The sequence below is a fragment of the Monopterus albus genome, unplaced genomic scaffold, assembly GCF_001952655.1.
Source record: "Monopterus albus unplaced genomic scaffold, M_albus_1.0 scaffold50.1, whole genome shotgun sequence".
Taxonomy (NCBI): Eukaryota; Metazoa; Chordata; class Actinopteri; order Synbranchiformes; family Synbranchidae; genus Monopterus; species Monopterus albus.
The window spans coordinates 5194044-5215820 of NW_018127930.1; the positions used below are offsets into that span (position 1 = coordinate 5194044).

The following is a 21777-nucleotide window of genomic DNA, read 5'->3' on the forward strand; positions in this document are numbered from 1 at the left end:
GCTAGGATGTAATCTCTGTGTCGTGTCCTAGGCCTACCCCTCTGAATCCCCTCTCGATTGGCTGTGTCCACAGGGCTGAAGATAATAGTTACCACAGCTAGGCCTGGCATAGCGACAGATGCAAGTGTTCCCATCAGTGCCACAAATTACAAACATCATCAAGCAATTTGTTGATCAATTAATAGTTTATTCGATAAAATATGAAAGAACATTTGAAAAATAGTACAGAAATAAAAGTGATCCTGCTGGCAATAATATAAAACTGTAACTCATCATATCTAATAAGGTAGAAACAGAAAATGTTCTGTATTTCTGCTTGATAAAAAAAACAATTAATTTGATTATCGAGTGTTGATAATAAATCTTATGCCACCTCACCAATCAATCAGTTGTGTACTAGTAAAATAGCTGCATACTGTACTGATGTTTGTACTGTTCCTGTTTTATTCCAACACATTTTTAACAGCACCAAATCGAAAAACTAAATTTGTCGTGAAGACACAGCATTTTTCTAATCGCATCAGATTCATTAACATGAGAACACAATTAAATTCAGCATGACTCATCATCATCATCAAGGTTTCATCTCCCGCAGACACAACTACATTTATGGAACTCATCTTCTGTACTCTGTGTATACTTTCTATCATTTTGTTTTACTGTGTTTCACGGTGGCTTATAATTGTCATCAACTAAAACATCTAGTTCCCCATGAAGAAAAGTGAGGTCATTAATAAGAAAGGGAATGAAGAGGAGAATACTGGAAAAATGTAACTGCTGTTATACTTGCTTTTGTGGCTCTAGGCAAGGCTGAAATGGCTTTTCAGTCACTCACAGCATTGTGTTTAATTGCGGGGCACTGACAGTACAAGCAGAAGGTGTCTTGTGGTTTTAGTGGCTATCAGCGGTGGGTTTTAAAAATGTTCTGGAAAGCCAGAAATGTCAGTATCTGATGAAGCTGTTGTTGATTTATTGGAATTCATCAAACAAGCAATGGACCCCCCGTAGATGGTTATGGGGCTGTAATTCCCCATTAAAGATGAATATTATTCCCAATTTGGGATCTTTCTCTTCCTAAAGTGCAATTCTGAATAATGAAAGGCAGCAAGTGTGGAGAGGAGGAGATCGGTTGTAGAGTCAAGCTACAGAAAAAAAGGAAGAGTGAAGTGTTTCAAAATCTACATTTCCAGCTACTTTTTACCAGCTTGTGTTTTTCTCTCTCTTTCTTTTCTCTACCAGATGAATTGTCCTTGATCACTGGCAGCTCATTTCAATCACCAGAGAGATGACTGATCAAGGTTCAGCTGGGGTTCAATCAGCTTCAATTGTCAGGTTCAAGCTGTGCTAAAAGAGTAAGCTGTAGGTTTGACACTGGCAACTGCTGATTATTTAAGTACAGTATGTAGTGACAGCAGCATTAACCGCACAGTCAGTACAGTTACTGCATCACAAGCGCAGACTGCAAAGTTCCTTCTGGTAAATGAACACGTCACATGAAAACCTCACTAATCCCGAATCTCACCTCAGTTTTAAACCAACCAATTTACAGTATTCATCAGTCCGCAGTTAGACAATTAGTACTGTTTAGTTTCCCCTCTCACAAGTAGTGAACGACGAGCTAAGTTGACTCCAAAGGCGCCAAGCAGAATGTTCAGTGGAAACCCAAGAATAACAACTAAGGCTTAAAAGAATCACTGAAGCTGGTTAATATCTCTGTTCATGTCTACCGTATGTAAATCATGGAGCATGGTGTCCATGGCAGGACACTTACAGAGGAAGCTGGTGCTCTCTCTAAAATCACATCACTCCCTACCTGAAGGTTGCACCTTGACACAAGTAGGATCATTAGTATCTTGTTTAAATGACTGGCAAGTATCACCTCATGAATTCTCTAAGTGGCTTAGAATGTGAAAGCGTTTGAGATATGTAGTTGTAGATATGCAGTCTATATTTTTATTTCTGTCCTGTTCTGTGGGCAATGGTGCAGAGGCAATAGACAAAAAACTGACAATTTGACAGCTGGACTACAAACTTGATGATTTGACTTGGGCCAATCAGAAAATTTAAGTTGGCCACATTCAATATCAAAGAGTTTATTTCTCACTCAGCCTCACAGCACCAAAGAGTCACAGTGTTGAACAGTCAGACCTAGTTTCAGTGAAGTCTTAACATAGTTTCTCCTTTTCTCTAGCCTCAGGAGATCACACTTTTAAATGATGTTCCAAAGACCACAACCAAGGAGCTTTTTTTTTTCCAAGTTCCAAAAGCCGGTTAATTACAGTCACATGAAAGGTGATGAGATCATCTTCCCAGCAGTGAGCTCATCAGGCATTGTCAGGATTCATCAGTATCTCCTCTCCACTCAGCTAGCCAGTGAGGACTTTGTCTACATGTGACTGCTCTCCTCTCAGAGAGCTGACTGTGAAATATTGAGCCCAGAAATGTTATCTGATTGACCATCTCCTGTTCTCCAGCTGAGTTGCTCTGCCTGACTGTGATGACCCGATGTGACTAAACTGTCACAGTGACAGAGTTGGTGATAAAGCTGGGAGTCAAAAGCTGGGCATGGAAAAATTAAATATTACCCCACTGCTGGCATGCCGGTGGCATAGCCTTGTGTCCTTCTCTCCTCCTATACTGGAGTGGAGGAGCATCAGTTATATGGTCATATAATACAAGTACGCTTTAAGTGTTACTTTGAACTCTGCACACTGTAATGATATTTTTTGTACCATTTATTTTTAACATTTACTCCATTAAATGATTAAGCATCTAATAAAATATAATGTATGCATGACGATCATTAAAAAACTGAAACAAGTTGTAAACACAACACTAATTTAAATTGATAAGTTTTCTTATTTACACATCCAGCATCCACAACCGGCTACTGAGGAAAATTATCATTCTTCTGTCATAAAAGCATCAGTTATTTGTTTTTTCCAACAGTGTTTATCTGTGGCATATCTACTGCCCCCACAGGGGTGCTAGTTCAGAAAATGCTCCTGTGGGTCATATCAGGGGACGGGGACAAACAACCTGTACAGTATGGTTGTTTAGATTTGGAGCACTTGGTCACCTGGAGAATGTTCATAAGCCAGTATTTACTTTCTTGTAGTGTTGTTTATGTCTCAACCTACTCCTGAGAGAAATATTTTACTCTATTCCATTATATTCCCCAGCTGGTCACCAACTCTGTATGTCTGTGGCTTTTTGGAGCGTTTCACTAAAAAACAGAAGCCTCCTGCAGCTGAGAGCAATGCTATAAAAGCCAAAACAGGAAAGCTACAAGCTGGACAGCTACACAATGAGCTACAACTCACCATTAAGTTCCATAAATCAGAGGGAAACTGACCTCTGTCACATTGTCATTTGATAGATTAACTTTAAATTTCTGGATAAATCTTCATTGAATGAATTCTGATTATATGTGAGAAGACACCAATGAGACCAGCAAGAAAGAAGATCTCTAAAATCTTGGCAGATACAGCTCTAATGTCACTTTAACTTTCACACTGAATTTTTCATCCATCTGTTGTTTGCACTACACTCTTCTGCCTAAAAAACAGCTTTTGATGGGCCTTACAGACCTCTACCACTGTATGTAATAGACCACATTAATAGTAATCCTAAATTCATGTAGGCCTGGTTATAATGACTGCTTTTGTTTTTGTGTGGCATGCTTAGGGAAGTGCAGTTACTGTACAGCAACAGAGGCTATTTTGAGTCGTCTTGTATCAGAACTGAGAAACATGCTTGTTGGGATATGTGCCAACCCAGCATGCCAGTCTGTGTCCACACCTTCCTACACTGTTGTGCCTTCTTATCTGACTACTGAAAAATCCTCTTAAAATGCTTGTGTTGTCATCAAATGGTTATTTTTCACATTTTATACAATGCTTATGACTTCCCACAAGACTTCATCCTGAGAACATAAGGAAAGGTTTGCGGTCAACAAGGTATATGTCTCATGTTGATTATCTCATCTGCTGACTGCACAACGGGGCACACACTCTCTCACAGACACACAGCTGTTCCATGGCTGCTGCCACTCTTGCCAACAGAGCATCTCAGTCGCCATATTTAGTCACTTCTCACACTTCCATTGTGACTTTCTTATAGGTACTTTGTGGGGGACTGATTTATTTTTCCATCCATTATCTATACCACTTATCATAAAGAGGGTCATGGGGGGGTACCTTAGACAGGCCACCAGTCTATCACAGGGCTGACACTAAGAGACAGACAACCACACCCACCAACACTCACTCCTAGGGGCAATTTGGAGTCACCAATCAACCTAAGCTGCATGTCTTTGGACCGTGGGAAGAAGCGGGAGTACCCGGAGAGAACCCATTGAGGAACATGCAAACTCCACACAGAAAGGCCCCAGGCTCAAACCCGGGCTCAAACCCGGAACCTTCCTGCTGTGAGACGACAGCGCTATCCACCATGCCACCATCTATTTTTACACTTTAGAAAATAATACTGAGTTTGCTCACAAAGTATTTGTTGCGAAATCTGTAAGCATACAACTGTGTGTTAGCATGAAATAACATTGTCATCATTCCAGTCAGAGCTAAACATCAGACACGACAACAACTCACAGCAGCTAGTGACAGGAGAAACGGAAAGACTGAAGCTGCTGATAGTTTTTATTTTGTGGAAATATACTGTATCTTTTATGTTGTAAACTGCAATGCAAATAATAATAAACAAGAATCAATTAGCAGCAGAATTCCCTTTTGTAAAAAATTAGACTGAATAAACAGCGAGCAAATAAAATATAACGAATGCATAATTAAAAATGCTCTAGGCCCTGCTGCAGGGAAAACACCATACAGACAATAAAAAAAGACAATAAAATCTGTCCTTTGTGAGTCCAACATTGTTATGGGAGTGCAGTGCTAGATTGGTGGTATACTCTTTAAAAGCTCCTGAAACCCTTCCTTTTGTAAACATACACGATGAGAACTTGCCAAGCATCTTTAATACATATTAAACTGTGGTTAATTTTTCAGATAATAATGAAAACTGTGCTACACAGGATGAAGGTTAGTATCTAATCCAGTCCCAATAAAACTCTAAGTTAAGCTCTGTAGCATCTCTGATATAATGTCATTTGTGAATTAGCAGCAGTTGCCTTGGGAATCAATTTTTTGTCTTTCTGACTGAAAGTTTAGCTGGAGTCTGCACAACGCCTGACAACATAGGCAGAGGACGTAAGAATGTCAAACAAAGACTAGTAAGATGACATCAAACCATACAAAGCTGAAAGTAACAGCCAATCAAACATATCCTTATAGAATAAAAATGTCTGTAAAGATACTAAAAAAAAAACATTCCTAAAGAGAGAAACTTGGTAGAATGAAATAAAGAGAAACCAGGCAGGAAGAAGCAGCAAAGAAGAGCTGAAAAGATATTAAGGTTGTTTCTTCAGATGCTGCTCACCAGCAACATGTACAACCTCTAAAATCTTTTCTGAATTTCATCATTCCACACTTTCTCTGCTGTTGGCCTTAGTCTCTCCGTACTATCTTTACTTGATTAAGCAGAGTGGTGTTTGTCTCTGGCTTTTCACTCATCACCACAGCCTTGATCATTTTTGTCATATCTCAGTCTGCTAATTTCACCACTGACTTTGGGCTAACTGCCTACTGGCTTAGTAATCATTCATATGGGGAGTTCAGGGTAAATCTGATTTCATAATATTGCAGTTCCAAACAAATGTTATCAATAAACAACTGCAAGTGCTTCAGATAAATCTGCATTTGCAGAGTAGGATGTAAAATTTTTAAGATGGGAAAATGCTACAGGTCTTCTATGTAAGTGTCTTTTTTCTCTGTGTAGAATGACACTGTGCAAGTTTTTCTCATTTTGCCTTGTAACATCCCTAGACTACAGTCTATATTTAGATCAAACAAGCTCTTGATCTGAGTGTTCAGCTACTTTTCAGTCCAATAACAACCATCACATTACCATCCTCCTGACCCAGCTAGAGATAAAGACATTTTTCCCGTCAGAGTTCTCAGCATTCCTACAATATCATGCCACTGCAGCTTCTCCTCGTTCATTTAATTAGCAAATATGTTGCAAAAAGTTTTAAAGGAGAGAGAACAGCAATAAAATCTGTCTGTAATTTAGTTTTGGTCATTCATCCTGCAAAGATATGTAGAAAGGTAGAGCTGCTATTATCACTTCATGCCATCTAGAAGACACAAATCTACTAGTTAACAACGCTTTCCCAGGACAGATATGTAGGTGTCAATTATCCATCTTAACAACATCTTTTCACAAATGGAAATAAAGCCTTTGCTGACAATTTCACAAAGCACTGAATCGTCACTTTTTCTACAGTATATCTTGTGCTGTGGGCCAGGAGATGTTAGCACTTTACTCAAGTTTTGTGGTGCTAAACAGTGACATTCGGTGTGTTCTCATGAAATAAGGAGTCACAATGGGCACCAAAATTAAAATGGCACCAATGGATATTGGGCATTTAATGTCATGCAATGTGTATTTCAAGGCATCCCCCTTCAGGGACGCAAAATAAGAGAGGAGAGAATGGAAATTTATAGAATTCCCTGGGTGCCTGATTTACCACTGCTGCAGCAGAGGGAACTGCAGCTGAAATTTAACATCAGGAGAAAGCAGGTTTCAGAATATGCAGCACTGCTGTCAGCATGGCAGTTATTATTCATCTGAGATGTCACCTGTGTTAAAGACGTCTAAGGAGGGAAAGGGTGTTTGTAAATTGTATTTTGAATGTGTGAACCAAGATGGGATGTAAAATGAAGGGTAGGTTTACTGCTACTGAACTTTAACATCGGGTGAAGAAATCAGCAAACATACTTCTGAACAGCATTCACAGTCTTCTTCCAGCCAAATCATCCTTCACCTTATTCGATAAGTGAAGCACAGTGTGACCTCAACACATGAAAAATCCCTCACATTCTGCACTAGTGAGAGAAGCACAAATACTTTGCTCAAGTTCAAAATGTTCTCCAAATGACACATCTTTGCCTCGGTTCACCTTCTCACTGACAATATATTGTATACACAATTGTGTCACAGGTAAAATCCACTTTGCCCTTTGTCTGAGCAACTGATATGGTAAGGGAACTTAATCTAACTGTCATATTCTCTGTTATTCATCGGTGTGACCACCATCACGGGTGCCCTGAACAGCTTAATGAGTCCAGCAAAGGTAAACAGTTTGATGACCAGAGTTTATGTTTCAGCTCCTGGTGACCTACAGCAATGTAGATTCATTCAACAGGAACCAGTGTGACTTTGGAAACTCCTGATGAACAATGAAACAAATCATATTAGCCTACCCTGTACAAAATTTGGCGGTGTAGCGGATTCATTTTTAAATTCATCTGCTGATCTGTCCACCCAAATAAGTACATTAGCCACCTCTAATATGGTTGGTTTCCATTAAAAAAAAAAAAAACCTGGGTGCACAGCCAGCAGGGATATTTGGCTGCAACAGAAAGTATTTCTCAATTAGCTCCCATTCACATTGAGGCTAATTATATACACATGCCTGGGCTGAGAAGCTCACACCACATTCTGGCATGCTATAAATCCACCCATTTGAGCCAACAACATACCACTTTTCCCTCTATTCAATCAAGCATTATTGTAAATACAGATGTTTAGCCACGTTAAATGTGTTGTCTAGCTTCTGGCAAACCAAGGAAAACTATGAAGGCAGTCAGTGTAATAATTCTTCCTTTTCCTCTTTTGCACATATCACACAGATAGACCCCAGGTGATGCTCAAACACCTGCCCTTTCACCTTCTGACTTGTGCCCTTTTTCTATTTTAGATTTTTAAACACTTTGCATTTGTGGTTCATTGCATAAACTTTCAACTAAACACATGCTCCGACAACAGTAACTATTAGACTGAATTATTATTAAAGGCATATTAGGCTGTTAGCTCATACAGTATGCCTGTGCTAATGATAAAACGAGGGGCCACTCAGTCTCTGGAGGCTTTATTTCACCTTAAGGCCAGACAGTCACACTGAGACATCACAGTGACAGATTTATTGTCCAATCAGGACACCCCCACTGCACTAACATAACCCCCTAGTGGTAATCCTGGATCATGGACAGGGTTTGTGTGTGTGTGTGTGCGCGTGTCACTGTGGGTATTTGTATATGAACAACAGCAAGTTTAGAAAAGGTGCTAAATATCAGGCATGAGTTCAGAGGTCATTCCTTCCTGCAGCATCATCACAGTAGGTCAACCTGGTGATTTGGTTTTTTCCTTTTTAACAACATAAGGCATTGGCTTAGTTATTGTAATTTGTTACACATCTCAGAACAGCACATTGTTGCTAATATGGTTTTTTCCCCCCCACTTGTTCAATGCATAGCAACATCTATGCATATCTGTGGACAAGAGATATGGTAAGTTGAACATTTCATTCTAAGTAGCCAAAAATAATATGCCAGTTTCCCTGGGGCATGTTTCACTTGTATGTTTTGTTTTACCACTTCTTGTGTAAAGAAATAATCAAACACCAAAGCTAAACTTCATTTTGACAGATTTCATGGGATGTTTTACTCTTGCAGATAAGCCTCTTTTTGACCTTCAATTGGAGATTTAGGATCAGAAGGCATGTATGTTTCTGCTATAAAATTGCCTAGTGCAGCTTTATTTTTTTATTTTTTTATTCTGGGCTTGCAAGGCTACAGGACAGCCACGCAGCACGTAATGGAACAGATGTGTCAGAGACTAGACCTGGCAGAAGGTACACAAATCCAAAATTGTTAATTATGAAAATAAAAACTATTTAAAAATGCTGATGCTATTCCCATACTAAAATAAGCCAATAAAATAAGGCTGGATGATAATAAAAAAGTGGGACAAAGAACAGTTAGTTCTACGAACAAGTAAAAGGTTCGCACCAAAGCCAGTGAATGTAGCCACTCTTGAAAATGTTTTAGCACAACTTTAAAAAAGTTTAAAAACAAACAGGCTGTTCGTGAAGTTTCACTGACTGAAACAAAACATATAAGGCAATATTCAAGAACACTAACAAAAAAATAAAAAGCTAATCAAATTACTAAAAATGACACATTTTGACAAAATACAAAAACTAGATCAATATCAGGTGGAAGAATTGTAAGAACTTTCACAACAATCTTTGATACATCTGATGAAAGATGATGGTGACCACAACTGTGATGAAAATACTGGTCGCAACAACATTTGTTTTTGGTTAAATATGTGTTGGTGTTCAGAACTGAGACCCCACAACAATATAACTGACGCAGCCAGTGATGTCACAGGTGAACATTACTACATGCATATCATTTCAAGGCCTGTTTTGTTATCTGACTGGTCAAAGTCACATAACCTGTCAAGGAAAGGCAAACACATACAAGCACCTTGTGAATATAAGCCTTTCACTATAAAATGGGACCTTTACACATGCACCCATTTGAGCAAGTGGCATGTGCATACTCAAACCTATAACATACACACTCACACATACGTTATGTCCAAAAAAAACCCCACTTTATACAAAACATTATACTGTATAAGACAGCATGGTGGGTGTCCTGAACTGTGCAGGCCCTGCTGACAGCAAAGGAACGGCTCACCTGATGCCCAGCCACCTGCCATCTGTCTGCTGAGTAACACCATTTGTCTGCTATACTACAGGGAAGAGCATGAATACACCTGTCAAATATAAACACACAACGTCACAGGTTCCAACTACAAATAGATTGTGTGCCTCTCTGGGTAGGTGACACTATTTTAAGTGCTCAACCAAGGAACACAAGGAGGATTCAGTACAAACATGGAGGTAAAAGCAAGATTCGCCTGAATGTAATACAATCCGCTGTGACAGCAGGTGATTTAACATAATCAGTCTTTTGACAACAGATGAAAACAACAGTGACCTCTCCCACACTGAGGGTCCAGTGGCCAACTGGTTAATTGTGTGCTGAACAATTCTGCAGCTCCTATCAACTGCAAACAATTCAATCCATTTTACTGTTATTCCCATTCACAGTCCTATGCACAAACCGGAGCTGACAGTAAACTATATCCCCATTTTGATACTGTAAGATGAAGTTATGAAGGTTCAAAACAGACATTTATAATTTTGATACTATAAGACGAGGTTATGAAGGTTCAAAACAGACATTTATGCAAAGAAGCCCCAGCTGCTCATCAGACACTTCATTCTAATTTGGTTCGTTTTCACTACACGAAAACGGTTCATCTCTCCATGATCAGTTCTTATATAAAGGCCAAAGCTGCACATGTACTGCACAGTTTGGTGAGTATGAAGACAGGCTGCACTGAATTCAATTCAAGGCTGCCCTATACTGCTCATCAAGGCTTCAGTGATGGATATGGGAATCCGGTCTTTCCATGATCTGGAAGGCAGCAATGCGCCTTGCATGTCTAAGGGGCTGGTTGTGGAGGAATAGTCAGGCTCTAATGTTGGGGGACGGGCATGGGCCAACATTTTTTTTGCTGGACAGAGGACACATTCGCTCGGCAGCGGAGGTGATACATTTGCACTAATCCTCGTTTTCTGTTTTCAACTGGGGTTGCAAGGCACCGAGGTAGCTCCTATGTTCAAAAATCATATTTGTAAGAGCGTAAATAAGCAGTGGATGGCGGTCACTGTTGCTGGTAGAGACAGGTGTCTGTCTAAATACCGATATCGAATCTTTACAGTCGTTAAAACACTATGCTCCACACATTCTCCCAGAATCCGCGATGAAATCTGTACCATCCATAAACCAGTTTTCATTACGCGCTTGGATACATTTGATCAAACCAGAGCACTGCGTTGTGGCTTCCTTAAGGTCCGAACTTCCCCCAGCAACAGACAATAGCTACACAGTCTCATTTCCTCTTATTTATCCCCCACAGCATCTGCAAGCAGCACGCACACTTACCGCGATGGGATGAAGCAATATTCCAGAGAAAGGGCAAATCCATGAAAAGAAGATAGGAGAAAAGGGCAAAAGGAACCCGTGAGCAGTTCCACTACTACTAGTACTACTACTCCATCGGATCAGCAAAGCCGCCGCTCTCGGTTTGTGATAGAGATCACGCTGCGTGCGAACGCATGAGGATGGATGCTGTGCCTCGTCGGGGGGCGGAGACAAGACGCGCACTCGGGTCCAGCGGAGCCTCCTTAATTCAGTGCAGGGACCTTAGCGAGTCGGTTGTGCAGACTGCATATTCCCAGCCCATAAATTTTTTCTGTAGACTTGCTCGTCTTACTGGGACACGCCCGTTTGTGACCTCACCTTGGTCCAGAGTTCCACATTTACAGAGCTTCTCATGTGCTTAGTTTGGGTGAATGATTTGATTGTGGATGTTGCTACTGATGGACATATATATATATATCAGCACAACATGTCTACATAAATACATAAAAATTAATTTATTTCACAAAATAAAACCAATATTCCTCAAGTCGAAAGATGGAATTATGTGAAACTGCCAAGAATCACAGTCAAGATTACACAATTAAATGTGCATTTTGCCTCCCAGTCTTAGGTTTAAATAAATGACACAAAACAACTGCAGTGCCCTGCATGGATGATGTGCCAAAAAATCAACATGTTGATATTAATAAAGGTTTTATTAGCTGGTTTTATTGATTGATACTTAGATATAGCTGCCCAGCTAAACAGGGCAATAATCATTAAAATGTTGAAGACATCTGGAAAGTCTGAACCAAGTGCAGTTCCTCTGATAGCCACTAGATGTTGGCCCCAGGACAATTCACTCTACTGAACAGTTTTCCATAAGATATTGACACTCAAAAGCTAATGTCAACATGTTTTCATGTTGTTGTTTTTTACATGAATCCATGCAGCTATTCATTTACATTAGATGTTTCACACTCACATTTTTATTTGATTGGTAAGTTGCTCTGTCTGTCAGTCTATCCCACTTAGTGGTTATTAGCTAGGTTAGGATTTAAGGCCTATTCCCAGTGAAACTAGCCCCCTTTTCTTCATCCTGTTGCCTGTCTGCTTTATTGCAAAATATATCTTGTCTCAGAGGAAAGTCTAAACCTACAGTCCAACCTCAGAGACCTGACTAGTTGTAACATTAGCACTGTGAGTGCACCACTGCTAAAACTGGGACAGATATGTTGACGTGAAGCCTGGTTGCCCACAAGAAATTACTAAAGAAACACTGGTGTGTTCAGTGATCTGGATTCAGAGAGCACGCTTCATTACAGTCTGTGCTCAGGCGCAATCTTCAATTATCAATAGTGCTCATGTGGCCTGCAGATGTGATTTTTAAGTTTGGTGTTAAATTTGGGGTGTTATTCTGGGATCCAAATGGGGACATGTCAGACTCAGGACCAGAGAGATTCTGGGTATGAATCCCCAGATTGTAAGAGGGATAAAATTGGCCTGGGAGAATCAGGAGAACCAAATTCTCATCTAAATCATTTCCAAGGTAATCTTGAGCAAGGCATTTTACATCTTAGAGTTCAGGCAACAGCTGTTGATTGGTTAGTGCCCAAGGACACTTCGACATGTGGACTGCAGGCACCGAGATTCCAACCTCCAATCCTCTGGTTGGGAGACAACCGCTTTACCTCACATCTCATCCTGTTGACTTGTCTAAAATACAACCAAAACCAGGTTCTGTTTCTAACTCATTATGTACTGTGTGTGCTGAATGCTGAATCATTACTGCAAGCTGGTATATTGATATATGGCTGTGGCTCATGAGGTAGGGCAGAGTTGGTGGTTCGACTCCCGGTCTCCCCGCATGCCTAAGTGTCCCTGAGCAAGACACTGAACCCCGAATTGCTCCCGGTGGCTTGATTAGCGCTGTTGTGTGGCAGCTGTCGTCATCGGTGTGTGAATGTGTGTGTGAATGGGTGAATGGTGGTATGATCTCCCTGTAAAGCGCTCTGGAAAAAAGTGCTATATAAATACAGTCCATTTACCATATCATGTTGATATATAGAATCGAGGTCAGCGGTCAGTGAATGCTCTGTTGATATGTCCAGTGTCAACATTTTGCAACTTGGCAAATACATTCATTATGTTAACAGCAAACATAACAAACATAATGTATTTGCTATTGTAAATTGGACATACTAATGCACCCAAGGCTTACAGTAGACTAATAACAGGACCTTATCCAGTGAATGGATGAATTTCATTCGGGCCCAGCTGATGAACTTGTGAAGACCTGCACCCTAGGGCATGGTGCATTTAGCAAAATTTTATCCAGTTGATAATGTGATAAGATCTCTCTTCATTTTCTTAGTCCTGACAACTTTGTTCTGCATTTCTGAGTCAGCTACTCTAACATAAAATCAATCACTTCTTTTTCATTAGACCTTTATAATATAAAGTAACTCTTGGCCGTAATCTTCTGCATGTCAGCACTGTTGCTCTATGAGAAGGAGCAGTATTGACATTACTATAGTGCAGGAATCCAAATTCACTTTATTAATATCTCAGTCTCATCAAGGAGAAAAACTATTTTGCAAAGCTCTGGTTCCCAAGGTTCTCCCACAGGAATGTCTGCCACAAGAGAGAGATTCATCAAGCTGTATAAATATTGTATAAATATTTTGATGGCACGCTTCGCATAAACTGTTTACACACTGAAATGTGTTGTTCATGTAGGCTGAACTACAGAAGGCATTATACTGTAAATGTGATATATGGTTGGTCATTTTGCCAGAGGATGATGATTACTTAAATCATATAAATGGACAAACAGTGTTAAGATTATGTGAATTAAAGATTTGTTCCCCCTTGTGCCAGATGTTTCAGCATTTACAGCGTTTCTGGAGCGGAGTCTTGAGTGTAAAAGGACAAGATGAGAACCAGTTAGCTGCAGTCCTGGGAGGGTTGAAAAGGCTTGTTGACAAGCAAGAGGTTAGATGAGAGTTATTCACACAAAGAGCTGAGCCACAAGGACTGGTCAGTGCACTGGTGGAAAGCACAAGGGCATTTTAGTGCATCTTGACTTTTCAGACCAAGGTCCTTCCTTCCTATTGTTACATGATGATAGCAGGGTGATAGTTTGATCAAAAAAATATGAATCTGTTGATCTATTTTGGATTTTTGGTCTTGGGACTATTTACATATATTAGTTTAATTTAGAGTAACTGTATTTTATGTGTCATTATCCCCTTAAATCTTTCTTTATAATTGCCCCCTTAAATTGAACTAAATATTAAACTGAGCAATATTTGCAGAAGTATTTGCAGGTCCGTGCTATGGATCAATATGCACTTTTGCTACGCAGACTACACAAGCACAAGAGGAATATCAGCTTTCACTACATCCCATAGTGTGTGGCTTGTCATTTTATACACTGTATGTCTGGCATTATTCTCTCCATCTGCCAAAGAAGCTCCACACAGACTCAGCAACACAGTGTAGTGTTTCACTAGTATAATAATGGGTACTGGAACAAAAGCATATTGAATGTGTAGATTATTTTATTAATAAACACACCTACTGATGCATAATTAATAAATAAATACAGTCTATTCAGACCACAGTCTAAAGTGAAATATTTATTATGATGGGGTTGCAGTATACCCAACTCTTTAATCTGCCAACTCCTCAGCTGTTACTTTCTCCAGATTCACAGCCTTTTGTGAAATGACCTCAGTTGCTCAAAATGTATTTTTTATTTTACATGCATGTGAAATGAACAAGAACTGCTTGACATCCAGGAAAGGACAACAGTAAAAAGCAGGTCTGCAGAAACAATTACTGAGAAAGTGGTGTAATTATGTTGTATGCACATAAGGGCTGTTGGAAAACAGTAGCATTGGAAAATGCTGCCACACATTTATTTAAATAGGAAATGTTTCTTTCCATTTTCTTGGACACCAGTAGGGGTAAACCATCACCTCCAGCCAAAATCTATCTAAACAAAGTAGAGTTTAAGTACTACTATGTGCTACCTAATACCTTCAAATTCATTGATATTATGTCAAGATTTCAAGCTGTAATTTGCCTAAAAATAATTTAAAGTGCTGTGTTGTTTTCATACTATTGCCATACTGGTGCTACATATAGCAGCAGAAATCATCTTTACACTGTAAATGTCACACTGTGTATTCTGCACATTTCACCACATTTTGTGAGATGATAGTCACACTCCAGATTTCCCTCTTCAGCAGTCTGCCAACTGTCATGACTTCTCTCTCCAGCACTCAGTTAAGTGCCTCAGTGGGTTTCAAAAGGCTCTTTCTCACTGTATCTCCTTCTGTACTGTCTCTGAATAAGTGGATGAATTTGTGCAACTATCTACTTATTGATGGAGCTTCAGAGTCACTCTGAGACTGCTGCGTGTACAGGCCTGTGTTTTGTATGTGCAACTACGGCCTCATTATTCAAGAAGCTTATTGATCGGAGGGTGTTTGGTTTCTCAGGGGCTCCTAAGCGGTGGCTCCGTTTCCATGGTAATGTTACAGGCTGGCTGCAAACCATCGGCCTTGGCTGTGATCAGTGTTGCTGGAGGGATTTCACCAAGGCTATACACACACGCACACACATATACACACAGCCTAAAGACCAGACAATAGGGAGGTTTCAAATGCACTACTGTCTGTTTCCAGTGCTACCCAAAGATTCTCTTGTTCATTTCCACTGGAAGCAGTTTACAATAAGAAAACACAGTACCCCTTTACAGTGGTCTCACTCCATTTTATTATTGTTAACTATATAGCCTATTGCCTGTGTTTTAAACACAGTAGCTTTTCATAAATATTCTTTTTATAAAGTTTTATGGAATTAATGTCACTAGCAAAATTGGCATGGTGTAGCTTTTTTATGATTTGTTTTGTTAGGACAGAAATACATGTTGGTATGTGTACACAACTAAAATGTACATATCCAAATATTATATGAACACTACAAACCAGCTGAACTGACTTTGATCACATTCTGAGTCAGTCTGTTGACCAAACTAATAAAACTTTTCATTCAGCTTTAATTAATTTATTTGTTTTGTTACCATAAATACTTTTGAGGCTGCAGAGTTTGTGCTATCAGAGTAAATGTGCAGCTATAATATGACTGAAGAAAAATGAGACTGTCACACTGAAACTGAATTATAAAATCTTGGAAAAAACTCTAAAGAATACTTGAAATATTTCGACCTACATCTTTATTGTCAGGTTAATCTATGTTCAAATATCTAAGCTGTATATAGTGACAAAATTTCTTACAGCTGAAACAGGGACAATAATTTCATAGAAGCTGTGCCCAAATTCCTTGTTACTGCAACTAATTGTATCGCAATTCGGATTATCTGCAACTTTATTTGGCACGCTTAAATGTATACTGTAAGTATATACAGTATGAGCATGTAAAAGTCGATCCTCTCAAACATGACAAGTTTTTAGATAAAATCTGATCTGAGTAAAACTCAAATCAAAATAACCTCTACTAAACTTATGCAAACCATTTGGTGTAATCTTACCAAAATTAACCTGCATTAATGCATTTTTGTCTACCTACAGCCTATGAAAACAAGATGCCAACACAACATTAAGATAATATCATATTATAAAACTGATGACAAATGTATTAGCAAACAGTTGCTTATTTAAACAAACACAACACACAGAGTAACATTATTGTTTATTTGGAGTAGATCTAGCAAATTTAAGTCCATAATTCACTCTCCTTTTAGGTCTGTTTTGCTCTCCATCAACTCCTGAGGGAAATGTCTGTCTGTTGCAGGTAAATGCTCCACTGTGTTCACTAGCTAGCTGCTAACTTGGTCTGTATGCTAGCCAGATACTATGTAGTGGGTTTATCAGAACTTTTTTTGGTGAGGACAGCTGCCAAATGCATTGGGAAACACCACTGAAGAGAGCACTTGGACTGAACTAAAACAGAAAATTTGCAGGCTATAAAGTCAAAATGCCCCGGGGAACTATAGATTTGGATTATTACCAGCAGCCAGTCATACATACATTTAGTCATGTGCCAGTTTTTAGATAAAAATATTGATTGTAGAAGCTTTAATGCCTTTTAATCCCAAATCATATGGTGCAACACCTTAAGCACATTGCATGCGTATTGTGACTGAGATTTTAGGCTGCCGTCCTAAAAGTTCCCTTACAGGAATACATATAAAAACAGCAAAAAAAAAAAAAAAAAAAAAAAAAAAAAAAAGACTGCTTTTGACCACCCTTTGTTTCATGCTGATCAGCTGCTATAAATAACTTGGCTCAGGAGGTTGTCATGGCAACCAACAAACTGATGCCAGGGTGGGAACGCTCAGCTTCTTGAGTCACATTCAAAGGTGGGACAAACAGAGAAACAGGAAAGATGTAAAGGAAAGGGGAGGGACAGGGCAGGGAGGGAAGGGAGGTCAGAAATGATAAAATGGTCCCTGGAGGCAGAAAACAGTGCACAGTAGAAACAGCCAAATAGGAGGGATAAGACAAGTGAAGAAAGAAAGATGCAAATAGGATAAGAATAAGGATAAGAAAGGGCTGGACTGGATAGAGAAAAGAAGAGGATGGAAAGAAACTAAAGAGGGTTGATGAAATGCAATCACAAGAAATGAAGACAGCAAATAAATTATATCATTCCTATCTGTCTGGTCAGCATGAATCTGGAGACAGGAGATGATTACAGAAGCTTTACCATAAAGACTGGGACCAGGTGGAAGTTAGTGTGGTCCCCTCAAAAGATAAAAAAAAATCCACCTACCAGAACATCTAAAGTTCACTACTTTACATACTGCCCGGCAAATAGTCATTTTCTCATCTTACTAAAAGCAAATATGCAAATTCCCCAACATTTCAAACTATGACTTCAAAGGAAATCTTAAACGGTATATGGTCTTACACTTGTATAACGCTTTTCTATGCATTACAGCACACTCAAAGCATTTTCACACTATTTGCTCATTCACCCATTTGATCTCCCAAGCACTCAGACATTCACACATAGATAATATCATCAGGAGCAACTGGGGGGTTCAGTGTATTGCTCAAGGACACTTTGACACGTGGACTAGAGAAGCCATGAATCAAACTGCCAACCTTTCCAATAGGAGATGACCCACTCTACCTCCCAAGATGCAACTTTGAGGAAAGCTGTAATCTACAAAGTGAGGCCCACACTAATATGGTCCTATGTGTTTGCTGTCGAAAAACATGACTGACAGAACCCTGACGTCATCCCCACCAAACACAGGTGCCCAACATCAGTGGTCAACCTCACTCATGCGGTTTTGGCTGAACAGGATCAAATCCCTGTAGCCAGGTTCTACAGCCTTGCATAAAAGGCCTCTTCTATAGTAGTTTTGGAACTAAATGTTCAACAATCACATGTGGGTGCAATGTACAAGTTTCCCAATACTTTAAATAAAATAAGCATCCACATACTTTTGTCCAAGACGTGAATAATCTCACTTCCAGACTCATAGCTCAAAAATGCTGTTGTATTAAAGTAAAATGAAAGACAAGTAATAAATGCTTTTAATTTAAGAAGTCCCATGGGCATCCTTGCCTTTTAATATTTTTTATTAAAATTCTATCTGCCTGCACTAGCAAGGCAATATCCCACATTATTATGACCCAGCCTCCTCCCATCCGCTAGCACAGATGCTGGTGCTGACCTAGACTCCCAGACTCATAAAACAGCTGTCTGGCTTGATATGTGGGATTCCGCTGTGTGAATAGACATAAATGCTGACATGAGTCTTTAACAGGATCACAGGGAGGTAGTGGGGGTGCAGATGCAAAAGAATGCAGAGGGCTAGATTGATGTGTGAGAGGGGGTGATAGCGGAGAAGGAGATGTTTAAATTAGTGGGAAAAATCAGAGAGAAGGAGTCAAGGGGGAATGAAGGGTAGAATTATGGGGAATTTGAAGGGAAAATGATGCAGGGAGATGTGTGCAGAGAGCAAGGGGGATGATGGCAAAGCACAGACTGGGGACGTTCAGGGAAGTTGTGGGCTTAAGGAAGGGAGCAAAGGGGTGGCAGGGAGGCTTAGCAAGGCAAGACAAAAGCCTAGTGCTGTGAAGAGAGCTTTTCATCTACATCAGCCATAAATCAACACTCTCATTCTAAGGTATTTTCTCTGTCCTGCTTCACTTTATGTTCATCTGTTTGATCATAAACACAGGCAGCAGAAAATCTTCAGTGTTGTTGATCACTTCTGTTTCTATATGTTTCTTCCTTTACCTTTCTTTCTATTGCTACGACTCCTTCAGAGGCTTACCATTTCATTACCTCTCCTCTGAATCTCACTCATTTTTCTTTTCCATCTTTCTCTTTCTGTGTAAATCCATTTGAAGACGGTGAAAGGGGATTTCCTCAGAGAAATCCCTGCACTAATTAAGCACCCCACCCCAAAAACCCCATTAGAACTTAAATCTCTCCCAACTGTCCATTTTTTCACTGCTTTAAATTAATGTTTCTTAATTCCACTCAATATTGCACTTTATATACATTTATTTTTTCTTTTATTTGTCTTTCATGACCAATTGAATTCATAATGATGTTTAGCTGATGTTTCAAATTTTCCAGAAGACAGGCAGCACGGTGGAGTGGTGGGTAGCGCCTCACACCGAGAAGGTTCCGGGTTCGACCCCTTTCTGTGCAGAGTTCTCCCCTTGCTTGCGTGGGTTCTCTCCGGGTACTTCGGCTTCCTCCCACTGTCCTGGGACCTAAGCTTAGGTTGATTAGTGACTCTAAATTGCCCGTAGGAGTGTGTGTGTGTTTGTATAGCTATCATTGTGAGGACAAATTGTAAAACTGTATAACCTTTGGAGTGAGGACCTTTTTACAAAGTGAGGACATTTAGGCCGGTCCTCATTTTATTTTCACTGCAATGGCCTGTAGACATCGTTTAAAGATTTTTCTCAAAGTTTCATAGAAGTCCTCAGAAAAATAGTAAAAATTAAGAAAATTGGTGTGTGTATGTTATTTTAATGCACACACCCTTGCTGTCTATCACCCCCAATGTCAGTTACAGCAGTCTGTAGTGCATCCTCTGCTGTGCCTTCCTGGTGATCATCCTGATATTGGACATCCACTTTAGGTCCTGGGAGATAGTGTTGTGGTCTTCTCTGTGTTGTGGCTGGGGGGCTCAAAGCGGGTGTAGAAGGTGTTGAGGTCATCCAGCAGGCTGTCTGTGGAGCTGGTGGTGGTCCTGTAGTCTCTGATGTGCTGCAGGCCTTGCCACATCCGTCCGGAGTCAGCAGTAGAATAGAAGCCATTCAGCTTCTCTCTGTACTGCCTCTTGGCTGCTGTGATGGCTTTCCTCAGTTTGTACTTCGCAGCGTTTTACTCCGTCTCATCGCCTGATCTGAATGCATGAGAGAGTTTATAAATATTTGCGCTTTAGGTGCTATTGAAATGTATTTTAATGCATTTAGTAGTGTATGCAATAGGGCAATGTTGAATATGTTTATGTAAATACCAACAAGGTGCTTTTATCATATTATTTCAATCCACACAGCTTGGCAGATACTATTACTATATTTGAGATCATATTGCCTACCTTTAGATTTCAGAAGACAATTAGCTAGCATTACTCTAGGTCAGGGGTCATCAACGCGGTGCCCGCAGGCACACAGTTGCCCGCAAGGACCACTTGAGGCACCCGCGAGGCATGTTCTAAAAATAGCACTGGTCACAATGAAGCTCCGTCTAAAAAATTTTTTGTTGCTTTACTTTTTGAATAAAAAACATTTGAATTCATGTAGATTTTAAAATGACGTTATTCATTGCAAAAATGCTTTATGTATCTGTGATGGACTGGCGACCTGTCCAGGGTGTACCCTGCCTTTGCCCGATTGTCAGCTGGGATTGGCTCCTCCCCCACCCCGTTCAGTAGAAAATGAATGAATGAATGAATGTTTTATGTATATAACGAAATCTGGCCTGGTCAAAGGTCAATATTGCGCGCATGTCAACACCACACACCTCTTTCCTGACACAGGGATGCGGTGCAGCAACGATCAGGACTTAGTTGTGATTTACCTCAAAAAATGGCAGAAAAGCCAAAGAGAACAGACCATTTTCACAGTGATTGGGAGGAAGAATTCTTTTTTACGTCAGTCAAAGAAAAATGTGTGTGTCTCATTTGCCGGACAACTATTGCGACTGCAAAGCGGCACAATGTGGAGAGACACTTCAGTACATGTCAGAAAGCTACAATGCTAACTACCCACCCAGCAGCGCATTAAGGAAAGAAAAAGCCTGTGGGTTAAAGGCAGCTCTGGACAAACAACGGTCTTTTTTCACGAGGCCGGTGAAAAAAAAATCACAAAAAGCAACTGAAGCTTCGTTTAGAGCTGCAAACTTTTTGATAAAGAGCAAGAAAGCCTTTTCGGATGGGGAGGTTTTTAAAGAAGCTATGATGATTGTTGCAAACACAGTCTTCAAAGATGAGAAGCATGGTCCCGATGTCATCTCTGCCCTCTCCAATGTCCAACTTGGACATTGGAGAGGGCAAGGAGCAAGGAGGAGCAAGGAGGATGGCTAGCAGAATATCATCTATGTCCAAGAACTTAACCGAGCAACTGGACCGAGATCTCGCTACATGTAGGTGGTTTAGCATCCAGTGTGACGAGTTGGTTGACAGCACCAGCACAGCTCAGCTGATCATCCATCCATCCATTTTCCTCTTCTTATCCGGGACCGGGTCGCGGGGGCAGCAGTCAAAGATGCCCAGACTTCCCTCTCTCCAGACACTTCCTCCAGCTCCTCCGGGGGATTGCCGAGGCGTTCCCAGGCCAGCCGAGAGACC

General features: G+C 40.2%; 1 protein-coding gene across 2 annotated transcripts in view; it reads right to left on the reverse strand.

Moving 5' to 3' along the window:
- The window catches only part of plppr1 (phospholipid phosphatase related 1), a 37294-nt gene extending 26038 nt beyond the window's left edge, over positions 1 to 11256 (reverse strand). The window contains exon 1 of one of the 2 annotated variants that reach the window (XM_020601186.1): positions 10941 to 11256. The gene's annotated coding sequence lies outside the window, so the exon portion shown is untranslated. The remainder of the gene's footprint in view (positions 1 to 10940) is intronic. The other variant, XM_020601185.1, reaches the window with a different exon arrangement.
- Positions 11257 to 21777: the final 10521 nt, after the last annotated feature.